The 8,382-nt window shown below is 44.7% G+C and overlaps 1 non-coding gene across 1 annotated transcript; it reads left to right on the top strand.

Annotated features, from left to right (window-relative positions):
* Nucleotides 1-6,228: 6,228 nt before the first annotated feature.
* On the top strand, nucleotides 6,229-6,302 carry Trnat-ugu (transfer RNA threonine (anticodon UGU)). Its single transcript has one exon. It is a non-coding gene; the product is annotated as a tRNA-Thr (tRNA).
* The last annotated feature ends 2,080 nt before the right edge of the window (nucleotides 6,303-8,382 follow it).

Genomic DNA, 8,382 nt, shown 5'->3' with positions numbered 1-8,382 from the left:
CGCTCTAAGTAATACGGCTCGTGGCCAACGCGTGTAGACCTGGGTTACTCTCGCACAGCACGCTTCGAGATGAAGGAGAAAGGTTCGCTTTTTCTCCACCTGCTCAGCTGTTAGTGGCTGTTGATATACTTTCCGGGATGTGAGGTCGTGGTCCAAGAACTTTTCTGCTCCTACGTTTCGCCCAGGACTGCGCTGGACGAAACGTAGGAGCAGAAAAGGTCTTGGACCACGACCTCACATCCCGGAAAGTATATCAACAGCCATGTCACCCGGTCGTGAAAGCCTTCATTCTCCTGCCTCGAGATGACTGGGTGTTTGTGTTGTCCTCATCATTTCATCATCATCCAGGAAAGTGGCGAAATTGGACTGAGCAAAGATTGGATAATTGTACGGGCGCTGATAACCACGCAGTTGAGCGCCCCACAAACCAATCATCATCATCATCATCATCATCACAGCCTTCATTCTACAATCAGCTGTTAGTGTAACAGGTGTGCAGTAGACTTGGCCACTGTTTCTATGTTTCGATGCAGTGTATCGATACGTGGAACTGTTTCAGTGTTTCGGAACGGCTGTGGTTCACTGTTTCCAAACAGTGGTGTTTCATTCCGCCCCCGTCTCGGATAAGCGGACCAGATTAGATCGCGAGCCAGACACAGAAACTGTATCGTTGTTTCAAAATAAGGCTGTTTCAGTCCAGCTGCGCCTGGAACGGACTAATTGTATCGAAACAGCGATGTTTCATTCCCCTCTGTGTCGGACGAGATTCGGGCTCGGCACAGATGCTGAAACACAACATACCACTTCATGACACACTTTCAAGAGTGTCGGAATCTTTTTGACAAGCAATAGCATGAAGCTTAAGATATCCGAAAATAAAGCTTCGTTTCTAGCAGACTGTCATATTCCGAAATGGCGTAACATCTGCTTTATAAACACTAACCAAACAATAAAACAACGCATACTATTCACATTCAAAGTAATAAATATGTGAAAATCATTCAGTTAAATTACACTTTTTTTACAACATACACTTCTCTGTTCATGTACAGTAATCATAGTAAGAAACGCAAGTAAGCCTACATCTTCAATAAAAAAAGGCGTAGAGTGACAATTATTAGATATATACATAAATTTGATGTAGGTATAATTGCAAACAATCTGTTTGACATATCACTGATAGTGTAATGGTGAACGGGAAGGACTGGGAAGCATGGTGAATTTATAGTAACGGTTCGAAACATCTTGAAAGACAACATTTTTTTCTGTTATATTTTGTTACTTATTCGAATTATTTGGCGTTATTTGTGAGTCTATAGTCACTGTGCCTATTATCCACAATGATTCCCTTTGTGTGCAAGGAAACTAGCAGGATGGGTATATTACCCATACTAACGGAATGTGGGAATCCCAGTAGAATATCCGTTGTTTCTGCACTTTGCTCCCACCTCCAAATCCGTTCGTGGTGGTTCTTCTGTCTTCAGCTATGGCTGTCCTCAGCCAATTGAAAACTGTGAGTCACACGACACGAGAGCAGCGCATTTGCTGCAGGAAATGCGAAACTGCCAAGACGCCTAAGTGATAGTCTCATACTTTCTGCGACATGATTAGCGCTGTCGCTCCTCATTTGTGTTTATATGGACATACTTATACAGTAGACATTCTGGATGATAAAATGTGTAGGTTTATTAGATTACAAAACACAAACTGTTTCACTGTTTCGAAACAGCGTATCGGAACATTACATTGTACTGTTTCATTTGTTTCGAAACAGTTACGTGTTTCAGTTCGCCCATATCTGCAGTGTAACTCACACCGGCACTCACTGTCTTCCCATTCGAAAACGGAAAACGACCTTGGGTGTCTAAGAATCAGATTTCCACAAATCGTGGCTGATCGGCTCTCAGCGATATTTTCTGTCCCGCAAGTGGCGCACCATTAAGGGGCAGAGCTGCTGAAGAATCTGGGAGGCATACAGGAAGATTTGGGGATGGCTGGCAGCCCTGCCTAGATGGCTCAGCTGATGGAAGGATGTCCACGAACAGCGCACGGCCAACTTCCCCCCCCCCTCCCCCCTAACCCGCGCCAACTGCTCCGCTACTGCCAATCCGAGTTTTGCTTAGTCTGTAATGACATCTCGAAGTATGTCAACAGGAAATCAACCAAGCTCTTTGTTGGCGGGAGAGTCCGTACTAAGAAATATGTAAATAACACTTACAGTGTGTAAGGAAAATGTTAAGAAAAATGTTTCGTAAAATTTATTAATGTTCTTTGCATATCGATGGTGACAGTGAAGTATCCGCGCCAAGCTCTTTGTTGGCGGGACAGCCCGCGCATTGATACGTAGGGAGAGCGGCGAGAAGCGAGCAGCATTGTCGATAGAATTCTCTTGAGTCAACCCCTGTTTTTTAAGACTAGATTTACTTTCATTGCAATTGATCCGTAGTGAGAAGGTCCTCCAGGATGCGGAATATGACAGAAAAATAACAGTACATGACGAGTATTTCCAACTAAAACGAATAAGGTTATGTACTTTCTACAGATCCCAAGTGGAATGATCGTAATTTTTTTAAAAGAATGCTATATGAAAGAATCATTTTACAAACAGTAATGCAATGAATTTAAAATAAAAAGGTTCTTTTTTATTCATTAGGTAGTAAATATGAAATAGAACACGCGCGCACACAGACACACACACTTATTTACAATGAACACATTACTGCACTGAAATGGTGCAGGGTTTATATTGTACGTATGTACAAATCACGTACAGTGAATTTGTATGTAGAGACAGAGCGGTGTGCCTGTTCGCCACCAGCTATATATCACTTTAAGAATACTATATTTATATAGTTGGTAATTATTCAGGAATTATTGAAAATCGACGTCATGATGACATCAAAGGTATTCAAGCGCTAACTGCATACTGTAAGTTCGTTGTTACATTTTTAATCTGTTTTATGTAAACGATCCCCAAACTAAAGTTTTATAAACTGAATGACTATAAAGAGCTAAAAATTAGTATTGAATCATTTTCAGAATAGATCAGTTAGTCAATATCGTATTATTTTTCATTGAACCCAGTAACCAAAAGATTTAACTTTTGTTGAGTTTCCTCAATTTTAATTTTTAATTTAACAATGACATCGAATTTTTCAATAAAAAAATGACATCGAATTTTTGAATCAAAAAATGCAAATCAATAATGAGTACAGTTTTAGCTCACATATTTGCAATCCCAGTAAATGAATGCCAACCCAAATAATTGTCAACAATACATCAGAGTGAGATGCAGTTCTTATTTCTTTTAGAATGTTACTTGTAAGTACTGCATCTCTTTCCAGTCAGAACACATTTTAGTTTATTAATGTCTTATATTCCTATTATGTTTTACAACAGTTAGTTTAATTCTGAAGACGACGCTCATAGTAGCGTCCAAACCTGGTCAGTTTTGACTTAATATTTGCGACCGAGGGCTTATTTGTTCTAATATAAGCTAAAATGGAGATTTGGCCCTCTCTTCCTACCCCATCAACGACATCTTAGGATCTCTTAATGGACTTTAACATATAAATTGCAACCTAAACAGAAATGAATGATTAAAGGAACTAATTATACTAAATGATAAACGTTGTTCTGCTTATACATTTACTGTTTATTAAAAAACAATCTTTATAACAAATTTTTATATTTCCGCTGATCCATTGAACAACTCTGCCCTTTCATTATAACTGCGCGATCTAATATCAATAACGCGAAATGACTGACATCATCTATGTACCAAACACCAGAAGACACTACTTTCAAGGATGATCTACGGTGGTATGGAACCTCAGTGGAAATAAACTAAGGTGATCACAGCTGTTTAGCTTTTATAGCCCTAATAAGCCGAAGCAATTTGCGACATCGCCGTATGTACTGCGTCTGTTGTGTGGAAGTTACGGTTCTCGTAGTCGTCTGCGACGATGGAAGACGTCCAGCCACAAATAAACTCTTTCAAACACTAGAAGGCGGTCCTCTGACTAATATACTTTAATGCTGTCTTTTCCTCTCTGTCTTCTACGGATGAGAAACGCAAACTCCCAGCCACAAGGACGGAGTTCAGACAACGTCTCAACGTAAGTATACGCAGAAGTAGTGCTCTCAATTACTGAACGCTGCCTACTCAAGGACGACTTCCAACCCGGTGGTGAAATCCAGAATCGAATAGGTTCGCAACAGTACAGTGCCTAACTGTTCTAACTATAAACTCTCGTGAGAGCTAAGACAGCAAGTCTGTCTCTACCAACAAAGCTGATATAGCTCGACCGCCAACCACGGGCGCTCACAACGGAAGACTTCTCGTCTCTCCACCGCTGGCCTCCCAGCGAGGCGAGGCTCCCCACCCTCGTAATCCCGAAAACGAATCGTATTCCCGAAACCACGGAATATTCTCCCTCTATACAGATTCTTACGAACGCCGACCACACCATATTTTAGTCTTTTGTCGTCCAGCGCGGAAAGTTTGCGGGGAAAAACCTATACTCGTACAATGGTACGCTTCTGAGTAAAAATCCCTGGAAATAGGCCAGCCTTCTTGGTTTCAGAGGTGCCGCTTCTTCATTCCTCTCACCTGCCTCCAAGATTTCCGTAGTTTCCGAAGTATAATCCTTCCTGTCCGGCTACAAAAACGCCCGGTCGCAACTGTATTGTGCCCCAGCGCTCAGGTGTCCCAACGTCCGACTTGCTTCTTCCTGTGTTTAAGCGGGACCAACACACCTGTGTGGGCCTTCCGCCCAGTGTTTCAGTTGCGGCAGCCGTTTCATTTCGACTGTCGCTCCAACCTCTACTGGTATACCCAATCACTCATTACGCCGTTTTTATTAAAAAGACACTTCGTCACCTTTCATGCAATAAGTGTTAACAATTATTTACAAGACGTACGTGACAGTGTCAGTCTCCTTTATACACGGTGTTACAAAAAGGTACGGCCAAACTTTCAGGAAACATTCCTCACACAGAAAGAAACAAAAGATGTTATGTGGACATGTGTCCGGAAACGCTTACTTTCGATGTTAGAGCTCATTCTATTACTTCTCTTCAAATCACATTAATCATGGAATGGAAACACACAGCAACATAGCGTACCAGCGCGACTTCAGACACTTTGTTACAGGAAATGTTCAAAATGTCCTCCGTTAGCGAGGATACGTGCATCCACCCTCCGTCGCACGGAATCCCTGATGCGCTGATGCAGCCCTGGAGAATGGCGTATTGTATCACAGCCGTCCACAATACGAGCACGAAGAGTCTCTACATTTGGTACCGGGGTTGCGTAGACGAGAGCTTTCAAATGCCCCCATAAATGAAAGTCAAGAGGGTTGAGGTCAGGAGAGCGTGGAGGCCACGGAATTGGTCCGCCTCTACCAATCCGTCGGTCACCGAATCTGTTGTTGAGAAGCGTACCAACACTTCGACTGAAATGTGCAGGAGCTCCATCGTGCATGAACCACATGTTGTGTCGTACCTGTAAAGGCTCATGTTGTAGCAGCACAGGTAGAGGATCCCGTATGAAATCGTGATAACGTGCTCCATTGAGCGTAGGTGGAAGAACGAAACTAAAATGAGCTCTAACATGGAAATTGAGCGTTTTCGGACACATGTCCACATAACATCTTTTCTTTATTTGTGTGTGAGGAATGTTTCCTGAAAGTTTGGCCGTACCTTTTTGTAACGCCCTGTATATTCATATAAACGATGTACAACCTATCACATGATACCTAATTGTAATTACAATGAAATGAACACCCTTAGCTGCTTACAGGCGTTGACATACGTCAACGGGGACAGATGAAAATGTGTGCCCCGAACGGGACTCGAACCCGGAATCTCCTGCTTACATGGCAGACGCTCTGTCCATCTGAGCCACCGAGGACACAGAGGATAGCGCGACTGCAGGGATTTATCTCTGGCACGCCTCCCGCGAAACCCACATTCTCTGTTCCTTTCGGACAGATACCATTTTAGTATATATATATAGTTAAGGCTCACCGGCCACTTGACCATCTTCTTCTTCTGTGCGGATGCACAAACAGTGGCCGAACTGTTACGGGAATCGGCAACGCGCCGCGAGTAATGAGTATAATGGGCGGGGGCACTACGAACGTAGTGCGGTACAATACTTTGAGAATGTGGGTTTCGCGGGAGGCGTGCCAGAGATAAATCCCTGCAGTCGCGCTATCCTATGTGTCCTCGGTGGCTCAGATGGATAGAGCGTCTGCCATGTAAGCAGGAGATCCCGGGTTCGAGTCCCGGTCGGGGCACACATTTTCATCTGTCCCCGTTGACGTATGTCAACGCCTGGAAGCAGCCAAACGTTGTCATTTAATTCTAATTTCATTCTAATGAGCTGAATGGTCACCGATGGTATGTGTTCTTTCGGACATGTCCGAAAGGACAGATACCATCTTAGTACAGGGTTATTACAAATGATTGAAGCGGTTTCACAGCTCTACAATAACTTTATTATTTTAAATATTTTGACAATGCTTTGCGCACACATACAAAAACTCAAAAAGTTTTTTTAGGCATTCACAAATGTTCGATATATGCCCCTTTAGTGATTCGGCAGACATCAAGCCGATAATCAAGTTCCTCTCACACTCGGCGCAGCTTGTCCCCATCAATGAGTTCGAAAGCATCGTTGATGCGAGCTCGCAGTTCTGGCACGTTTCTTGGTAGAGGAGGTTTAAACACTGAATCTTTCACATAACCGCATCACTTCATCACTGAAAACAAGTTTCGCACTGAACGCATCGTCTTCCATGAGCTGCTGCAACCGTGCCGAAAATTCAAAGCGTTTGACTTTGTCATCGGGTGTCAGGGCTTGTAGCAATTGTAAACGGAAAGGCTTCTGCTTTAGCCTTTTCCGTAAGATTTTCCAAACCGTCGGCTGTGGTACGTTTAGCTCCCTGCTCGCTTTATTCGTCGACTTCCGCGGGCTACGCGTGAAACTTGCCCGCACGCCTTCAACCGTTTCTTCGCTCAGTGAGGGCCCCCTTACAGAGGCATCCAGAACCTTTAAACTGCGCATACCGTCGCCGAATGGAGTTAGCAGTTGGTGGATCTTTGTTAAACTTGGTCCTGAAGTGTCGCTGCACTGTTATGACTGACTGATGTGAGTGCATTCCAAGCACGACATACGCTTTCTCGGCTCCTGTCGCCATTTTGTCTCACTGCGCTCTCGAGCGCTCTGGCGGCAGAAACCTGAAGTGCGGTTTCAGCCGAACAACACTTTATGAGTTTTTCTGCGTATCTGTAGCGTGTCGTGACCATATGTCAATGAATGGAGCTACAGTGAATTTACGAAATCGCTTCAATCATTTGTCATAGCCCTGTATATGTACCTAATTGTGTTTGCAGATCACGGCAAAGTATGGGTTCCTTGTAAGGTGCGAAATTATAGCCACCTTACACCATGTTCAAACTTGGATCTTCATCGGAACAGCACATATCCAGACGTGGATTCCTTATCGAAAGCGTGTAACAGGAATTGCGAAATGCCCAGTATTACGCGGAGCTGCGCGTACAGCGGAGGTCTGGAGACGCACAGCACAGAGTTCGGCTGATAGCGAGCCGTCGCTTCCCGGGACAGGCCGGTGAAAGCCATTTCTTCTCGCCAGCAGCCGACAGCCTGGGTAACAGACCTTCTCCGGAGCGCCCGTTACACCGACGTCCCACCGCGGCAGAAACGGCGCCCTGGTTAGCAGATGCGAATCTCTCCACCACGGGCCCTCCAACAGAGCGGGGTGAGGCAGACGCTATCTCTGCACTCGCCGCGTAAAGAGGCTGTTCTCACGGAAGCTGCCGTCTCGAGATACATCTCAATACCGTGGTTGCCACTCTCCTTCCTTCCGCGAGAAACATGCCAACAGCTGAGCGGTACAAGGCAGCTGTTCATCAGCTGCTTCCTGGAACAATTAACCGAAATGTCAATTTAATGCGGCTCGCGTCGCGGCCGTATGTTCTCTGCAGCTTGTGACGTAACTGGGTGGCGTGTTCTCAGCTGATCCGTAGTTGCTTTAGCTGCAAGCCAAGCGGCACTTGACGTTACCTCAGGCTTCAGACTTCTTTGGCAGCTTTTGTGAGAGTTTTCAAAGCTACTATGTGCGGCAGACCGTTGGCTCCTTGTACCAAAATACTCAGATGGTTCAAATGGCTCTGAGCACTATGGGACTCAACTTCTGAGGTCATTAGTCCCCTAGAACTTAGAACTAGTTAAACCTAACTAACCTAAGGACATCACACACATCCATGCCCGAGGCAGGATTCGAACCTGCGACCGTAGCAGTCTCGCGGTTCCAGACTGCAGCCCCTAGAAGCGCACGACCACTGCGGCCGGCC

The sequence above is a fragment of the Schistocerca cancellata genome, chromosome 11, assembly GCF_023864275.1.
Source record: "Schistocerca cancellata isolate TAMUIC-IGC-003103 chromosome 11, iqSchCanc2.1, whole genome shotgun sequence".
NCBI classification, from domain to species: Eukaryota; Metazoa; Arthropoda; class Insecta; order Orthoptera; family Acrididae; genus Schistocerca; species Schistocerca cancellata.
This window is presented reverse-complemented; position numbering and strand designations above follow the sequence as displayed.